The sequence below is a fragment of the Colias croceus genome, chromosome 5 (assembly GCF_905220415.1).
Source record: "Colias croceus chromosome 5, ilColCroc2.1".
Lineage (NCBI taxonomy): Eukaryota > Metazoa > Arthropoda > Insecta > Lepidoptera > Pieridae > Colias > Colias croceus.
In genome coordinates, this window is record NC_059541.1 from 11,414,286 (window position 1) to 11,431,783 (window position 17,498).

Sequence of the window (17,498 nt, forward strand, 5' to 3'; positions counted from 1 at the left end):
TTTAATTATCATTTATTACAGAATCGACCTTATTTTCTTGGATATAGAAAATAAACAGCTATCAATATTAAGAAGGGTGGAAGACTATGGCCTTATAAAAACTTTTAATAAAGCATTAGGTTATTCATTGACGAACTCTCATTAAAAGTCTGAAACAAAATAAAAACCTCATTATGAATATCAAAAAGGATCTCTGGATACGAAATTTTATTTTGGGATTATTCTTGAAAATAAATTTAAAGTTGTTGTAGGAAATCTCTTTAAACGATGTTAATGTAATGTTTATTAAAATAGGTTTGCGATAGAGATGTGAATAATAAGAAACATTTCCAATTAACATCAATTAAAATAGAAGTTTATGTTTTTCACCGGAATTTCCTGTGTATTTGTGATTTCTTAAATGTCTTTTTACTCGTGTGGTGTCTTTCGATGTTAGCCAGAAGGGCTTCTACGTCATAACGCGGCTCTAGAATGTCGAATTAGGTGCGTAATATGATATTGGATAAAAGTTTGAAATAGCGTCTGATTTAGGGCCGATTTTTCAATCCATAGTTAAAACTTATCCGCCCAATAGAGTATTACACGATAATATTAAAATGTTACCCGTAAGCTGTCAAATACGGCAAACGAATGAATACATTTTTGAAATGGTAGTTTAGTACTAGTTATTCCACGAATAAGTATTAACCAAGGATTGAAAAAATCAGCCCTTAGTAGTCACAAATACAAGTTACAACTAACTTACCAAAAAATAAATGAATAGAATTAAAAAAATGGTATTGGTAAATAACCATAAATAAATAGATTTATTCATTTCATTCCACGAAAGCTACCAAACAAAACGCAGTCAGAAAATGATACAAGGGAAGCCATATATTTAAAATTTTGGAAACTTTGTTAACAACAGTAATGTTACAATAGTACAGGAGTGGGTAATAATAATAAATTCGCTTTTATTCCTGTCTTTACTGAGATTGCGCGCTTCCATAGCGAAAGTTTTAAAATAGATAATCAAATAGCAGAGGAACTTTCATGACTCTGAAGGCCCGTGTACTTGTGTTGCGGATGTACGAACGGTGGATGTGCTTTTGTCTATGTTTGTTAGGTGTTGTCTGAAATGTTTATGTAGTTAAAATACTTGAAATTGCGTACACAGTTTGTTGAACAAGGGTTTAATATTATGTAGTTATATGAAAGCTGTGGCTATTTTAAAATAATTAATAAAGAACTTGCTCTGGTAACAACAGTATTTTAACATTGACTAACTTTACCGCATTTCAACCATACCAATAATGCATATTTTACCATTCGGCTTTCTAAATCAATAAAACCAGAATAACATTTTAATCCTATTCTGCTAAAGGACCCATATAATATTATGAACTTTTATATTTTAGCTATGATGAGAAAACAATTTCAAAAAAACAACTAAAAACTTGCCTTCTCCAAATTTCTCGATCCACGCAAGCTGACATCTTGTTGAATTCACTTTAGTATGGGAAAATTAATTTATTCAGATCGAATAATTCGTGTAGTTTTGAAAGTTGCTACAGTTATTCCTAAAGATGTCCAGATGAATATACTAAAAGCCCCCGAGGGAGGGACACAAGCCGGCGGCGGGGGAGGGGGGGAAAGGTCTCTTTTTCAAGGTTTTTGCTTGTAACTCGAAATTTTTTTCATAATATCTCTTTAGTGACTTCTACATTAATTATCTACATTAAATTTCCTATAAATTACGTCTCAACATTTTTACTGTACGATCAATACTTTAGGAGATACAGAGTATTAAAGGTAAGAAAAATAAGAAACAACATAGTTTTACAAATTTTAATTATAAAAAGAAATAACATCTTTTTTTGCACGAGTATGCCGACTTATTAGTCAAATTGTGTTTCATCTTCGTCATCTTTATCACTAACATCGATAGGGGGTCCATTAGTACAAGCTCCTAGGCAGCCGTTACAGATAAGACTACACATAATGCCCGCTTTTCGGCAACTGCATTTTCCGGAACATCCACTTTTACATCGGCAAAAAATTGAATTTAACAACGCTTCAGGAGCAGGAGGATCCAAGGTCGTGATTGGTTCTAAGTATCCATCGACTCTTCGCTTCCAACCCCATATTTCAGGAGGCAGTTGGTTCCCAAGCCACTCCTGTACTTGATGGAATACTCTGTAGGCGTGATATTTTGCTGACCCTTTGGTAGGGGGGAGGGAAGAAAGATCCGGTTTGGGCTTGGTACAAGATTTCAGAAAAACTGTGAATCGATGTCTGTTGATCTCAGACTGAGTACAGGGCGCTCGGTATACTGCAAGAAACATTTTTTCTCCGGCTTCTGCTATAACCTCCTGAGTTGACGTTGGGTCATAAAATACAGTTGCTGTTTCCTTTAGTGACGGCTTTTGATCAAAAATCTTGATAATTGATGTTTTTCCCTTCCTGTAAATAGCTGAGGTTGTATCACACCCACTGAAACTATGCAGAAAGAGAAGGGGCCCGGGGGGCGCGGGCGGTGTGGCACGGCGGCACGCGGGGTGCGGTAGCCTGCCTGCCAGTGCCAGTTGCTATGCGGCGAGGCAAACAGCGAGGATCTTTGTAGCGCGACTTATCTATCATCTTAGTCAAGTCAAGTACCTATAACGATGTTGTTTCTTATTTTTATCACCTTAAGTAGATACTATGTATCTCCTAAAGTATTGATCGTACGGTAAAAATGTTTAGACGTAATTTATAGGCAATTTAATGTTAATAATTAATGTAGAAGTCACTAAACAGATATTATGAATAATTTTCGAGTTACAAGTCAAAACCTTGAAAAAGAGACCTTTCCCCCCCTCCCCACCGCAGGCTTGTGTCCCTCCCTCGAGGGCTTTTAGTATATTCATCGGGACACCTTTAGGAATAACTGTAGTAACTTTCAAAACTACACGAATTATTCGATCTGATCGACGATTCTGAATCTAATTTGCTGTGGCTACTTTGAATCTTTAAATAAATTGCCGAGGCATTTGAAATGTTCTAGTACATTCATTAGGTACGAACTTTTTATTTGTCCTCGAAATGTAAGTGCACTCGTTTTGGAAAATGCAATGGTTGTTCGAAGTTTTAATTTTATGCACAGTTAATAATTTCGAGTGGTATGTTGTGTGTTTGTGTGTGTGAAGTTCATTTTTTAAATTAACATTTTTTATGATATAAAGAAGTATTTATTGGCAAGTAGTGATTCGCCCCTTTATGCTCGGCCAGACCAACATTTTTTATTGAATAATAGAAATGAACCCTGGACCTCTCAGTACTACCACAGTATTACAATATTATATAGATATTGTAATACTGTGGTACTACGCTGACACAAATCATAGTACATAAGCAACCGTTTATCACAAGGCCGAGGTCAAGATGAAAGAACCCAATCTGGACAATCAATCCTTAATTTTACGAGCAATAAATAGGGAACTTATTGAGCAAGTAATACATATAATAAATATTGTTTAACAGTCTGTAGGGATAACACCGAGCAATCTAATCATCATAAAAATGCAATAAAGCACACCATTCTATTATTTTGCTAAAATGTTATCTAAATTGATGTCCTCGTAAAGCGGATCGTGTTTAATAGTTTATGTTGTGAAAGATTTTCGAGTTGTTTGATACATGTTCATCTTCACTACATTGCATAGTATAAAACAAAGTCGCTTTCTCTGTCTCTATGTCCCTTTGTATGCTTAAATCTTTAAAACTAATCAACGGATTTTGATGCGTTTTTTTAATAGATAGAGTGATTCAAGAGGAAGGTTTTAGTATACATATAATTTATTAGGTTTTAGATAAAGCGGGCGAAGCCGCGGGCGGTAAGCTTAGTAATAAATAAAGAGAAAAATTAACGCATCGCACAGACTAGGTACTATAGGACTAGCAACTTTAATTGCTGCACCACGTTTTCTTTTCTCCTATTAGGTAAAAATAAGAAAGAAAAAAATAAGTTGTAAGGGGATTTTGTACCTAAACATTGAACGTAGTGGAGACGAAGAAATAAAATGACTCGGTCTAGCAGGACACAGAAGGCTGATCACCTACTCTCTAAAGAAAACCGATCAGTGAAACAGATATAAGGGGACATGGGACTTAACTTTTTATACATAGGTACTGCTTTTGGTTCGACTGCGAATGAAAACGTGCGGCGCAGATAGCAATTGATAAAATACGTAATTTTATTATCATTTTCCTTTTCATCTCAATTCGATTCTGCTTTCATAATAACTCTATATTTTTTCAACTCAATAGAGTCTGTGAATAGAGCAAAATGAAAATTATAATCACGATCAAAAACTCAGATTCACTATCACTGAACCTTAAAAATGGGATAAAAAGCTTGACCTCCAATATTTATTCTTTTACTATCACAATTGTCACTACCCTTGACTTCAAATAACGATATTATTATAAAGAGATTCTGTGAAACGAAACACTTGCGTATAAAATCGACGGAACACAAAAACCAAAATAAATTTACCCATTTCCATTAACTGAATAAAACTACAGCAAAACAGAATTAATATAAAATAAGGTCAATAGGCAAGGCAACAATGGAACAAAATCGCAATTGACCGGCTTTTTATTTCGGCTCATAAAATAAAATGAACTTTAAAATATTATAAGGTAGTCAGGACGAGAGTACTTTGGGTGTGATTGCCTTTTATACGATGCGATATTTGTAACGTATTACAATATGTAGTTCTCGTGTTTTTAAATATTTTTTAATAGAATTGGGTTTAATAATTCAACCGATTACATAAAATCTATAGATAATAGACCTAAGATCACGTACAAACCATCTGTTTTTTATTTAAATTACAAGGTATTTTATTAAGTATCAAATTCGGTAGGAGTAAATTTTGTAGTTTTTATTTTAGTGCTCGTTGTGTACAGTATATTTTATTTTCTAGTTAACAATCGCAAATAAAAATGTACGTTTAATTTTAACCAATCATTCCCCTTAATGGTTTAAGTAATTCCTCAAAATAATTTTAAGTTAATTGTTTACCATAAAACGTAAAAAAATATCGTCTTGAAATATCGCATAGTCGTGTCGTACAATCTAAAACTACAGGGTCGCTGCGTCGGGATTCCCGGTAAATTGTATGAATCGTACGGGACCCGGGTAATGATTGTTGATACACCCGGTTTTATTTGCCGGGCTATCCGCTATCCGGTATAAATATGGCCGGTGATAAGACACGCTCGAAACGTTAATTGTTTGTGGTGTGATGCCTGCGGGCAGATAGCACTCACTTTAAATATTTGTAGTTATGCTTTTAAGTTTTATGCGCTAAGATTGGAATGATGTTTGTTTTTTATGGGTTGTTCCATTGAGCGAAATTAGGCATAATTATGCCCACGTATATAGGTATCTAATTAGAAGCTTTTTTCTGTTTTCTTAGACTTAGTTGCTTTTTAAGTTATTACTATGTATTTTTATAATTTTGATCATAGGAGAGGATTGGTTATATAAAATATATATGTTACTAGGTATTATGGATATCCTTGAGCATACAGGACTAGGTAAATTTGAGTAAGATGAAATCTAATTTCTAATATGTAAAATTCAAACTATTTACGCTTTGGTTTGCAATACGTGTATGATGCACCGTATATTAAACTAAACTATATTGTAATTTTGCTACAAAACGGAAGATAATTTTGAGAAACACTTTCTTGTTTGTTTGATCTCAATCGGTTCATTAAATTTTAATATTAACACAGCATTTAAAAAACAATTCCTGTGTATTTATTGGTAGGTAAATTTTTATATTTATCTACTCTTTGTTAACTGCTCTCCGAGAAAGAAAATGTCAAGTGGAAACCAACATGCAAAAGTAAAAAAAATCTGAGACACATTAGTAGTTTTCTATATGAAAATGTTAAGGCAGTGGCAACAAAACAAGAATTGATGATGATGATGATGATAAGCACATCACAACAAATGGATATATAGTATATATGTTACCGGAAATGTATGAAATCAAGGAATTGTATACAATTCTTAGGAAATGTGTAGAATTCCTAAAATCGCACGGAAATGTATACAATGACGGATTACATACATTTCCGGTAACATATACATACATAACTGTATACATATTTATAAACCTGTGAAATTTCTTAACTTTACTTTGACGTCCTAGAACACTAACAACATATTACAAACGACAATACACAATACGCTGTCTAAAAACAATGATAACAAGCTAGAAAATTCCCCCCGTTCACTCTTAAAGCGCTTTGCTGAGTTGGTGTTAGTCTAACGAGTGCTTATTTTAAACATCTAACAAGCGGGCAGGTGTGGGCAAACATTTGTTCAGAACTAGCCCCAGCGCTGTAAGCGCTTTACATTTTTGTTGGCACTTTTGCTCGCGTTAGTCGCTTTTGTTGTGATAATGAATATAATATGGTTCTGTTTGTTTTGATAGTGACTGTTAGTGCTAAACCTGTACATTTGTGGTAAAGTGTGTCTACACTATCAAGATTAGAAATTGATATATGTTTTTAATTTACGATTAATAGAGCATACAAATATCAATTATATAAGAAAAATACATTATCGATTAACATAAATTTTTATTATCCTAGTGTTATACCTCTTCAGTTACACTGTTTTTAATGCCTTTTGCCGTTCAAAAACATGAATCCTAAGATTCCACAGGCAATTAAAAGAATCTAATAAAGTGTGACGCAATAATCAAATGGCTATTAACATGAAAATGAGTTTAGTATGGCAGAGGCTGTACAATTTATCTCATTGTGGCGCCGCGGTCGACATCTATTTTCATAATTGACACATGGCCAGCCTGTGTTTAGTATTTAGCGATGCGAAATGTATTGGGCATTTAGTCGCTTATTGTTGGGTAAAAGATTGCATTGTTAAGGGGAAAAATTACATCAGAATTAGGAGCTTTTTCAAGCCCAAGTTTGATTAAATTTGTTGTGTTGATTAATACACCAATTGAGTTATAGGAAAAATTATCCTATATATATATTTTTATAACGTAAAAGTTATAGAAAATCTGTCGTCGTAATTTTCAATTTGTTTTTGTGAATAGGGAAGCACATGACCACAATCTCGCCTGTTGTTAAGATGAGATGTGGTCTAAGATGGTATGCGCTTCCCTAGAAGGTACTTTCATAGGTTTCTTTGATAGGTTCACTCTACGGTTGAATTTTTAGTAGATAATATGACAATTTACATCACCTTGATGACTAAAACTAAAACACATAGAAAGCTCGTATCGTCATACTGTAACAAATACCCTCTATAATAGTTTTTCTAATGTAGTAGCTTACTTCGTCATATTTAGTTCAGCACCGCAAAATTTAGACCGTCAAAAGTCATAGGACAGACATTACCAATGCAACGTTGCAATGTACCTTTGTGACCCTTTCGGGACCAAAAGACGTCTACAATTTAAACATTCCTTTCTCATTACACCTTATCCTGAAATTCTGCACGGCATGCAACAATAAAGCATCTGGAATGCCTCCCACGACTCATCTTATCGAGCCTCGAGATTTACCGTCTGTTCGCGCTACCACATAACTATAGTCTTATCTTCAGATGGTTCAATGACCTATGAATTACTAGCATGTAAGTTTTCTTATCGTATAGGAGGGTTCTATGGTGTTATAGGTTAGAGTTGACGTTTCTTGAAGGTTAGAATTTACCAATTTGTTGGAGGAATTTATTGATGACGTAGTAGATTATGTTCTGATACGATTTGAATGGTATTAAAGCATTGATAGACGTATGGATACATTAAAAATATTAAGTCTAGCAATGGTCATATTAACCTGAAGTAAGTAATGGCAACAAAAACTTAATAATATAAGAAACAAAATTATTGAGTTTATAGCCTTGACATTTCCAAATCTAGAAACTTCTGTGACGTTCATAGTGTGTTTCATATAATTACATAATAACCAGATTATCAGTTAATAGTTCAAGAAATTTAATCTCCTTTTAACTTCGCTTGGAATGAGACAATTTCCTACAATTTATCGCGTGTTCATTTCGTCCCGGATTAATTCCAACTATTGACACGTTCGAGATAAAAGAGATTATAGGACCTCTATTTTCTTTTGCTAATTGAATTTTTATCTGAATTTTATTTAATGCCACTTTACTTTGATTCCGGATTTAGATATCACTTTGTATATAACTCGATGAATTGCGTGGATTTACTGTGTTATAATTTTACGTTTTACATATTGGACGGATATTAATTTATTTTTTTGTCTTGATTTTTATATAGATAACTAGCTTTCCGCCTGCGGCTTCGCCCGCTTTGTCTAATACCTAATAAATTATATACTAAAACCTTCCGCTTGAATCACTCTATTAAAAAACCGCATCAACATCCGTTGCGTAGTTTTAAAGATACATAGGGACATATGAACAGAAAAAGCGACGTTGTTTTATACTATGTAGTAAGAAATTTGTGTAAGTAATTATTGACATCACGACAATTCGTTTTCTTCTTTACAACTAACTCCTCGATTCGACTCCGCCCGTGTTACACTCAGAATTTATTAAGTGTCGTTTAGGTAGCTTTCTGTTGGAAAAATAATTTACCTAGATGTAGTTTTGATTTTTTTCGAATACAAAAACAAATAAACCAACTATTTCTTCTTTATAATATAAGTGCTTATAACGAATAAGTAAAGTCACGGTAAACAATTTGTACGCAAGTTTAACATCAGTTTAGGGTTCCGCATCTGCACCAAAGGTTTATTTCTAAAGTTGGGGAATTGAATCCATCTTCGTCTTAACCCTTTCCCGTTGTTACTGCTTTATTCATGTTTGTAACTGGAGTTTTAAGTGTCTGTTCTATTGAAATTTCTTGATCTAGTTTACTAAAATGTATGTAATAATATTGATATACTCAATTAATATTTTGATAACATTGTTTATTTGATTTTCCATTACCCATGTTGGTATTGTAATCCCATTAGCTGGCTTTATAAAAAATATGTACGAATAGTTTTAAGTTTAAATTTGAGAGCCCATCACCATGCCCATACGATCGCACATTTTTAGTCTGTTTTATTTATTTATTTATTTAGTGTTCAGTTAATAATAGGCTAATAATAATAATAATAGGTAATAATAGGCTAGCTGCATGTTTCGATGTTAGCTTAATTAAGCGGTCAAGAAAAATGTCCTCAGGTAATTGAGCATCTCAGTTTCGAATTTTAGTAAACTCCAAAATCTTCAACATAATAATACACTTATAATATTTGTTATATACGTTTATAATATGCTTCTGTACACATAAGCTAGCTTATAAACAATGTCTACAAATTAAATTTTTTCGATAGAGCCGCGCTAAATCAAACCATGCAGACTTCTGTAGTATAAAGCTACTTCTCCTGACAAAAAGTGGTCAAAACAAATACAGAAAGCCAATTTCCACGGCCAAAGTAAGCCCACAGAACCATCATCACGTGCTAAATTCATCGACAATTTTACGGGGCCGATTACAGCGCTCTATCAACTTTCCACTCCATAAAGTCCCCGAGGGAGCCATTGATTGTCGCGCTGATTCAGTTGGATTTGCATTTTATAATTAAAGAATTAGATCCGCCCTTAAGGAGCTACGCGACTGGTTTATTTGACAAGTTCCACGTTTAATGCCCGCGATTGTTTGGATGGCATTCGCTCTGTCAGGAAAATGCTAGTTTAACGGCCACTTGAATTATGATGCTGTCGGGCGATACACTGAATTTTAATGCTAGCGATTTGATGGACGGATTTGAGGAAAATGATGGGATACACAGAAGAATTTTTAGTGACTTCTTACGTCTTATAGATCTTCAAATAAGTTGTTAAGACGATTCTTCATAAGAATCAGGAATTGAACCAGCTTCAGGTATACTTAATCTAGCTTTTGATAAATGAGAATTGAGAGGTTATGATATGTATAATGTATGAACTTAAAGTCAAATAAATCCAGAGTATAGAGCAACAAATAAAAACTGTAAAATATAACAGAACATACAAGTGAATGTACTTTATCATTCTGCTAGATGTAAATGTAAGACGAGAGATATTTACTATTTATGTAAGTTCTCAAATTAGTACTTCAAAAAAACAACACCAATTCACAACATTTTCGTCACGCTATACCAAACTTTCATAGGATCGTTTATAAACCTGGAAAGTAGGGGTTATTTACTAACACAATTTACACGGGAACTAACAACAGATTCCAAACATTACATCAACTTTAAGCGCCGTATGAAATGTCATATGAAATATTAAAGCGGAGGCAGGAACGCCCTCAACGGTCCCGGAGGGAGCGGACCATTCGTATGCACTTAGTTTTGAATAATATATCTTTATTCTCGTCTGGCGAATGAAATTTTTTGGGAGAAGCCATTGTGCGCCGCGTCTGAGATTTCATTTTGTTATGTCAATGGTTTTACCAATTACGGTGTTTTAGAGATCATTTGTCCGGATTTTTGTAAGCTCATATTTTGCTATGAGCTTGAATGAGAAATTGTAAATGTATTTATGAAGGAAAAATATATATTGATACCATCCTAATATAAACATCCGTACGATGTTCAGAATCTATGCCAGGTGTCAAGGACTTCAATCTTTTTCCAGGTTCATAAATTTTTTAGTTAAATCATAAACGAAAAGTTTGCATAGCTATTTGGATGTTTTTCTAAATTGGATTTCTATCTCGTATGGAAAATACAACTGAACGGATCTGGATGAAAATTAGTACACACATAATTATTATAGTCTTCATTTTACTCTAATATTTCTGACTTTTTAGGAGGATACTAGGCAATTAAAGATGACTTTATCCATTTTAGTTAATTCGTAGCACTGTCTTAATAAACATGAAGCATCTAGGCAATAAAATATCACGCAAGAGTTGACATGACAGGTTAACAGTTTAAGACGGAACAACACAGTATATAGCCGCTTATGATGTTCGTAAATCAGTTAAATTGCTTCATAACGCATAGCTCGGAGTAATTATGAGCTTGATTACATTATTGTTTGAAATAAACCAAGTATTCTCATAGTTATGTACCTAAGTAGACAGTCTGCTTTCGACCGCGGTCTGCAAAAATCATAGTAATATTACAAATACCTACAGACAAAAATGCTCATAAAATAAAAACTACTGGGCCTATCCGAATAAAATTTTTATGGGCATCCCGCATCGAACAAAAAAAGAATCACGTAAATCGGTTCAGAAACCTCGGAGTAATCGGTGTACATACATAAAAAAAAAAAACATACCGGCCGAAATGATAACCTCCTCCTTTTTTTGAAGTCGGTTAAAAAGATAAATTAATTGAAATATTTTTTTATATTAACTGTGTTTATAATTCTTTTTATTGTCGTGTTAAATATTTACATACAATCAACACGTTTCATTTGTAACTATGTAAAACTGTTGCACTAAAGTCCTTTTAATTTGCATAAACTTTTACATGTGATCACATTCATCCAATGTTTTATTTAACAACGAATACTCATTGTCCTTTCTATTGAAAATAATTCGAATCCCGGATAGACAAGCTGTGCCCCGTGGCTTTACCCGCATTGGTTCGTTGCTATGGACCTAAGCGATGATATTACAACCTACAGCCATCCTCGATAAATGAGCAATCTAACACTGTAAAAAATTTTCAAATGGAATCGTCGATCCTGAGATTAGCGCGTTTAACCAGATAAACTTTTTTTTAATGTTTTTTTCGTTCTTTCAATCTTTTCATTTGTAATATTAGTGTAGATACGAGACCATTTCTGATAAACGATAGCTGTGCATTAATAGTAGAAATTTACGTTTACTGTCCAAACCATTGAGGTATACATATGGAGGAGACACCACGAACAAAATCTGTGTGCCATTTTTTTGTTCTAACTACTTAAGTTTTAAAAATTATTATCTAGTTAGGTACTTACCGATGAAAGTTATTCCCTTGCACTTTTTCGTATTATTTGTGCAATATCGTAACACACACGAAGGCATATTTGATGCTTTTCATTTTAAAACAAATAAAAAATGAGCGTGCAGTTACGCCATATGGCGTATGTTGAGCGGAACATAAGTGATGTAGGCGGTGTCGTCTCCATATAATATTATCTCAACGGTCCAAACACTATAAAGAAAAGTTTTAGAAGTCAAGTACCCCTCGGGATGTGCATTAAAATAAAAGAATTTAATTAAAATGGCCAAATACTAGCTGGAATGCAGAGCTACTAAATACTTAATATGCTTGGAATATCATCCGTTGGGGTGAGCGGGTTAGGCTGTTATGCACGAGCGTTTATTATATTGTAGTTCATTAACTATATTTTTGTATATATATTGCACCTTTTTAGTATGAATATATATTAAAACGATATTATAAATGGATTTTTATTTTTGAAGTAAAAGTATGCTATTATTTATTTATTTACATAATATAATAGAGTTATCTTAGTGTTTCTTAACGATTGTGTGTATTCCTTTTAAAATTCAAAAGAAAACAATTCAATATTGCATTTAAGTATTAAGTAAATGTAACGTAGATGTCTGTAGCTATTGCTACGAAACTGAACTCTACACAACTACGACAAATTTATGACATTACTAGCTTTCCACCCGCGGCTTCGCCCGTTTTTGAAAGAAAAACCCGCATAGTTCCCGTTCCCATGGGATTTCCGGGATGAAACCTAAGCTAAATTTCATTATAATCGGTTCAGTAGTATTTGCGTAAAAGAGTAACAAACACACACACACACACACACACACACACACACACACACACACACACACACACACACATCCTCACAAACTTTCGCATTTATAATATTAGTTGGATTTATTTGTTCTTTCATAATATTTTATGGTATTTTACATAGAAGTAAATTATACGATAAGAATTACTTATTGACGAAATACCAAATTTTTCGGTACGTAAAAATATGTTTTTTTTTTAATAATATCACTGAAAATCGAAATGCGTAGTTTCCTTAAAAAAACGCTAGCGTCTCTCCGCCCTTACTAACCAAGCGATATCGCAACAGATCAACACAACGTTAGGGTAAAAATGTAGGGGTGTGAAGATGAATATCATTAGATTTATTGTGTGCGAAATATTCGAAATTTGTACCTTTAGAGATAAGGGCTCAAGATCTGGGGTGTTGGATGAACCGGGCCCTTTGTGCTCAACTTTATGACGCTGTTACTGAGCTTAAATAAATCTTTTTTATTCATATTATGGTCCTATTTATGGTAAACGCATTTGGTTAATAAATGTAGGTTTCATGTTTAGAAAGTTTATTTAAGGGTTCCCATTTGAAGCTTGTATGGCTTTTTATTAATATTTTATTCATAATGTATAGAAGAAACATTTTGTGAAGGTGTTTAGATGTTACAGAAATATTATATCAATACGAGGTAAATTTCGTAATTTTTGACTTTAACGTCGCGTTTAGAACCTTTACAAGGAACTTTACGTTTAGAACCAAAAATAATGGAGATGTAAACTAGTCAAAAGTAATAAAATGTGAGAGGATACCTACTTATTTTTGCATATATTACTTGAAATCTTATTTGCAACTCTTATTGCTTAAATTACTATTACATCATGATATTAGGCACTCTTTATTTAAAATAAATACTAGATGACACATTCATGAAAATAATTTAAATGAATGACAGTACTTGAACTCGAAAATGGCTATGATTGTAAAGTTTTTCTGGAAAATGTGTTTTTAAAAGGTGAGTAATAAAAAGCGAACGTGCTAGTTCAAGATAGTTCACACCATATTCTAAATCGTGTGTCAATTTTAACACATATTTTAAGGCTATCTTTATTATACGGATAGATATCTACTACTAATAAATAAATAAATAAATAATATTATGTAGAGGAAAAATAGAGAGCATCTGGTATTTTGAATAGGAAAGTATAAATACATGAACATAATATAAGGACACTTCAATAACAAAATAAATAAACTGTAAAAAATGTGTGCGTGTACTAGTGTACACACGTAAGAAGTGAAACTTCATTATAACCTTATTTTTCAAAAAATAATTAACTATAATATGCATAGTGCAACTTTACAGAAATACATCGAATCACGCGTGGTAGGGATAAGAAAAAGATCGCGCGTAACGGAAAAATGTCACGCGTAACGAAAAAATGTTACACTATATTTTTTACTTACCTAACCTAACCTAACCTAACCTAACCCCGACAAAGAAGTTTCACTTCAAAAAACTGAATATAAAATGAAAGAAATTGAAGGAATTTTTTATCGAATTCAGAGTTACCTAGTTCTTTCTCGCAAGTACTGGATTTAGTCTATCGACGAACTTGACCCGGATTTGCCTACTTTTCGAAACGCCTAGAAATCTGGATTGAAGAAATGCTTAAAGTTTGAATTGCTGTTTGAAAAAATAGCGTGTAGAGTGAAGTAAGTTTGCTGAATGTCTAAGAATATTTTTTCCTTTAAACTTTCCTTGTTTAAAACTAGGTAGCGTGATATTTTTTGTAAGTACCTATTCATTTATATCATCACTGACATCAGCAAAATAAGAACACTACAGGCTCCAATATTTTTGAATTTGTTTTTTATTACTTAATTCAGATTATTTATTACTAGCTGCTACGCGTGGTTTCACCACCGTGGCTCCTTTCCTGTTGGTTGTAGCGTGATGATATATAGCTTATAGCCTTCCTCGATAAATGAGCTATTTAACACCGAAAGAATTTTTCAAATCGGACCAGTAGTTCCCGAGATTAGCGCGTTCAAACAAACAAACTCTTCAGCTTTATAATATTAAGTATAAATTGTCAGTTTTGTACATGCTTGACATAGTAAATAAACTACGTACTTATAATAATTAGTAGTAATAGTTTTTAATAGGGCGTTTAGTCATCTAAAGTTAAATTACCCATAACTACAATAAAATAAATCGACGTGCTTATAAAAGTTTATAAAAATTCGCCACCAAAACAAAGTTGCACTGAAGACTCTACAAAACGAATACCATCCATACGTTAAAACGCTAAATTTACTCTGTATTATAAAGTGCGCAGCCAAAAGCTTAATAAAGCGATAAAAAGATAATCTAGCGGCTAATTCGCTTAACACAAACAAGTGAGTTTGAGGACATGTTCAAACTTTCTTACAAATAATAACCGATTTGCGAGCTACATAACTCACTCTTAAACTGTTGCATTACGGCCTATATTGGCGTGGCGGTGTGGTAAGTAAAATTTGTTGGTTCCGAGATGTTAAATTCTGGTTGCATCGCGCATGCGCCGTGGGTATTGCAGCTTGGCACTTCTGACCATGTGGATCTTTTATCAGTCGATAGGCAACCGCGATAGGGGACGGTCTTGCCGCCGGGTCGCCGACGACCGTCGTAATCATAATATGACGAATGAACTGTCAAAATTGTGCTCTATAAAAAAAGTTTAATTAAAACAGTCTCAAATTGTACCGATTGTTGTAAACATAAATTGTGATATTAATTGAAGGGGTCTTTATGTGATTTTCGTGTCGCAGAGGTAAGTTAATAATATCATTTAAGAGGAAAACGCGCGACATTGGAATGCTTAGGGAAATTTGAAATTTACAACATTGTATTGGAGAGAAAATTGTTGAATTATTTTTTTATATAATAGTGAGATGATTCGGAGATATAATGTTAGAGAGACGATTATATTAGGTTAGAGAGACGAATACTAGGTATTACATGTTTATTCTCATGTCCTCATCTTTATCATATTAACGTGATCCTTCTACGAAAACGACGAAACAGAAAATAATATTCAAAATATCATATTCAATTCAGAAAACATATTTTTAGGACAACATACATTCATAGTATACAATAATTATAATGTCGTATTAACATTTACTTACAAACCGATATTATGTTCACGTAATTCTACTATATGAATTCAATATAATATAGGTTAATAATATCTGAAGATTACCATTGACAATATATAATCAATATTAACTATCAAACTAATTACTATAGCGTATATAATATGTCTATGTTCAATATCTCAAGGGTACAGCTTATAAATGGGTCACATGTCGTAAAATAACAGTTGAAATCTCACTAAAAGTTTATTTTAGATAGGTATGTTCTATTTAATTACTTAACTGTAGCTCTCTCGCTAGTGCTCAAGGTCCCTTAGAAAAAGAGTGAAAATTACTTGAAGTTAACATTTGAAGAGCAGATTTTTTTTTACTAAATTTTTTGTATAGAAAATAAATGTATTTTATGTTATATTATGTTAAGAATAAAGTGTTTAAAATAGTTAGCAATCAAGGTTGGTTTTTAGGAGCAATACACAAATAGTAAAATTGAACGCACGACATGCTTAAACTAGATCCAAAGTTTTTATTGTAATAATATTAAGTCACAAAACTAATTTATTCTTATCACAAACTAAGGTTATTATAAATTGCTTAAGTTAACGTCATCACGTTATAATTCCATCGAAGTCTAAGTTAGCAATAAGTTGGTAGACTCGTTAAGTGAAAGTCGAAATAAAGTCGGATAATTTGAAACAATATTATACTGTAACGTGAGTTCATTAATTTTTAGTTTAAATACAGAACATCTAAATATATATAATTAGATTATTGAAGATGTTTTATTTATTTTATATTGTTAAAATATAGAAGGCCAAATACTAGAACGTATTTCACTCACCTGCTCTATATATTCTCGTATTGCAATGAAGTAAATACTCTCTGTAATTATCAAAATCTTGATTTACAATATTTCTAGATGTAAATATCTATTTCTTCTATCTATATTAAAATACATAATAATCTTGATAGAATTTTATTAATATTTTCGATCTAATCGTGATATGGCATGCGGTGTTTCGAAAGGCGTGCGAATGTAAATCTTGTTTTAAGTGAAGTGCATATAGTTTTAGAGAAGTATCACTGTTGACACACCTAAATAATATTTTAGTTTGTAATTAATACGATATTCACAGAATAACAGAGTATGTAGAGATGTAGAGTGGAAGCGAGTTCACGTTGTGAAAGGCTTTGACTCTACAAGTGGCGATTGGCCATTCTGATTAAATAGTTTTAAAATCAATATATTTAAAATATAAATCATCTACACTATAATATTATAAAGAGGAAAACTTTGTTTGTTTGATTGTAATGAATAGGCTCATAAACTACTGGACCGATTTTAAAAATTCTTTCACCATTCGAAAGCTACATTATTCACGAGTAATATTATCACGCTAAGACCAACAGGAGCGGAGTTACGCGGGTGAAACCGCGCGGCACAGCTAGTATTGTATATGTGGACAGAGTTTCAGAGAAACATAACAATTAAAATATGTACAGTGTAGGATAAAGTACAAAGTAAATATTTTTTATAATGAAATTGATACGTTTATATTTTTTTATGTAAACAAATATCATCAAA

General features: G+C 32.7%; 1 protein-coding gene across 1 annotated transcript in view; it reads left to right on the forward strand.

Annotated features, from left to right (window-relative positions):
* The first annotated feature begins 15,406 nt into the window (after nt 1-15,406).
* LOC123691643 (protein O-mannosyl-transferase TMTC1-like) overlaps nt 15,407-17,498 on the forward strand; it is a 128,147-nt gene continuing 126,055 nt past the window's right edge. The window contains exon 1 of the mRNA XM_045636145.1: nt 15,407-15,591. The gene's annotated coding sequence lies outside the window, so the exon portion shown is untranslated. The remainder of the gene's footprint in view (nt 15,592-17,498) is intronic.